Source organism: Micropterus dolomieu, linkage group LG19, assembly GCF_021292245.1.
Source record: "Micropterus dolomieu isolate WLL.071019.BEF.003 ecotype Adirondacks linkage group LG19, ASM2129224v1, whole genome shotgun sequence".
NCBI classification, from domain to species: Eukaryota; Metazoa; Chordata; class Actinopteri; order Centrarchiformes; family Centrarchidae; genus Micropterus; species Micropterus dolomieu.
In genome coordinates this window covers 17,774,134-17,776,961 of record NC_060168.1, presented here as the reverse complement: position 1 = coordinate 17,776,961, position 2,828 = coordinate 17,774,134, and the positions used below count along the sequence as shown (strand labels likewise).

Sequence of the window (2,828 nt, the reverse complement as noted above, 5' to 3'; positions counted from 1 at the left end):
AAAAAGATGTAGGATTCTGGGTCGTAGATTTCGCGGTCTGTTTCTACACGATAGAGCTCTCCTGGCACAGACCCGCACCATTGTGTGGTATAGACTCCTTTTGAAGCACTCATATCTTTACAGACTTTGTTTCTGAAGTAATTCCAGTCTTTGGCTGAAAAACTAATGTGCGGTGCGCTTTCACGAAGAAAAATTTGATGATGCTGCAAAGATGGCGCTATTGTTCTGCACGAAGATAGCTCTGTCCGATACGGATTCACCCAAAAAATCGTTCAGTACACTGTTCTACGCTCTCGGTCAGATGTTAGTCAAAAAACTAGCCCTCTATGTACAACCGATTGCTAAAGCCACTCCCAAACACCCGCTTTTAGAGGATAACACCGGACATCCCGTATACACAAACCCCCCTTTTCACACTCGTCTTCACCTTTTGGTGATTGACCCCCACCACCGCTAATAGAGGATGAGGCCGGACACGCCCTAATACAAACACCCATTTTCACACCCTCATGTCTTTGTTGTTCAACCTTGCTATGACCCCAATCTTTTTGTTTATTTTTTTATAAGTACATTTTAAACATTTTTTTTATATTTTTTAAATTTTTTTAAATATTGTTTATTAATTAAGTTTTGATTAATACATTTTTTTATTAATGAAAAATGTATTCACGTGCACGACTGTTACGCGCATCGTGCGCGTTCACACGTACGCCACCGCCAGCAGAATAATGTTGCTTGAAAGTCGGTTGGCAAGCTAGCCAACAAAGCTAGACAGTAACCAACACAAGAGCACTTATAGTAACATTACCGATGTATGTACCGAGTGTACCGAGTGTGAAATCTACTAATTTTGGTAACATCAACTCCAGATTTATAGCTAGCGGCCGGTCGGTGAAACCTCTGGCTGATTTCCTTAAGTCGACAACTTTGCTAACACCGGTAAACATCATGGAAGCACAACAACACTATAGCAAGCCAGCTAACAAGTTATTTACAGCAACCAGCTCGGCATCTGTCTTGCATCCTTTCAGCTCTTTTAGCTCACTCCAACGATTAAAAGCCAGTCTGAAATTTACTCTTGTATGGTCTCTTGCTCGGTCACTCTCACTAACAGGGTATGCCTGTATCGGCCTGATTTTGAGTGCAGTGATAGTGTGATGGGTGAGCACTGTGTCTGTGTTTGGTGGGTGTGGTCTTCTTTGTGCTTGGGCGTGACCTCCAATCTGCAGTCTGGCTCAGTGAGTTTCGGCTTTTGTTAGGTGTACATTTTCCATGGGCATATGTTATGTGGGTTGGGTATGTTTGTAAACTGCTATTGTGTAAAAGGAGTTTCTGCTTGTCTCCTGTGGACAGTGTGCGGCTGTGCTGAGGCTGCTTCTGGTATCCAAAATTTGCGTGGCACACAGCTGGGTCGGAGTCTGGAGAGTTGCATGGTGCAGAGCAACAGCCGCTTAATGGAGTTACCAGAACCCCCAGGCAGTGAGGAGGCCACAACCGACCAGCCTGTGACCAATAGCAGCAGACTAATCTGTGGCGTGTTGATTGGCTTTGCCGCACGCAGGGAAAGGAAGTTGAGCACACCCAGCTGCAAATAGCCTAATTCCATTCTCTTTGACCCTGAGCTTTCCCAATAGAACTGACTTTTAGCTTTCGTGCCTTGTTTATGTCTATTTAATTAAATGTATAAATAAAACTGGAGGTTTATATTTTGCGGGGCTTTTTGTTGTTGCACACTTATTTTTCACCACTGGTTGGTCAATTCTGAGCTAAAGAGGGGTGTTACTTACATTGTACATTATATACTTTTCGCTTCTTATAGCTTGCTTGCTGAAGAGTCATGTTAGTGGAGTAAACCATTAAGCTGTTGTTCGTGCATGGGATTTCAGTATGTGTTTCCCTGTGTTCCGACAAAACCACCTGGACCTCACAGATCTCCGTTAAGTCATGGAGCAAACTGTAGCCACATCAGTGTCAGGTGGTAACTTATGGGATTCATATTGGCCCAGACACTTTGCCTTATTTGCCAAACCTCCTTAAGGCAGAAACTAATACCTTTTCATTGTTTGAAATAGTTGCCTTGGAACCATCACTTAAACAAAACAATAAATTGTATTTCTATGGTCCGATCTGTCATATGGGCCGACATAAACATAGAACAAAAAACTGACCCCCTGACAAAGCATCAAGCCAGCAGGCATCAGAAGAGCTTTTCAGACTCTTAAATGATATCAAATCAGTGGAGAAAACTGATGTAACACAATAACCAGGGAGGCTTTAAAATGATTTCCAAAGGGACAGAGAAGGGAACAGTAACATAGAGATGGCAAATATGGCTGTCACTTAAATCAAAGTAAAATTCTTATATTAGATCATCAGTCTCATACATTGCAGCTCTAAGAATACACTTATATTCATTGTCAGGTGTGAAGTGTTTAGATTTAGGTTTGGAAATGGGTTAGGATTTACGCTAAAATCATAAATGTGGTGTGAATCTATTAAAACCTGGAAAGGACAAACTATTCAAGCTGTAAACTAAAGTACAGGACTGTAAGTTTTTTATTGTGTCATGCACACAACAATGCCCAGCCGGCAGGGTCTTACAAGACCCCACAAATTAATATAAGCCAGATCCAAAATGCTGTGACTACTAGTGAATTCTAAAAATAAAGGAAACCTTTCGATTTTAAGATCTTCATGTCTAAAATAAATCTAAATTCACAGGACTCAGACACTGACTAAACCTCGTCCCTTCTTTTTCAGGCTTTTGAGACAGATTTTAAACGCATCAAAATTGAACAACCTTTTCAGTTTCTGATCATCTCAACACC

The 2,828-nt window shown here is 41.4% G+C and overlaps 1 long non-coding RNA gene across 1 annotated transcript; it reads left to right on the top strand.

The window, feature by feature from the left end:
* The first annotated feature begins 765 nt into the window (after positions 1 to 765).
* LOC123957675 lies at positions 766 to 1,654 on the top strand. The gene is made up of 3 exons (XR_006821856.1): positions 766 to 939; positions 1,115 to 1,238; positions 1,354 to 1,654. It is a non-coding gene; the product is annotated as an uncharacterized LOC123957675 (long non-coding RNA).
* Positions 1,655 to 2,828: the final 1,174 nt, after the last annotated feature.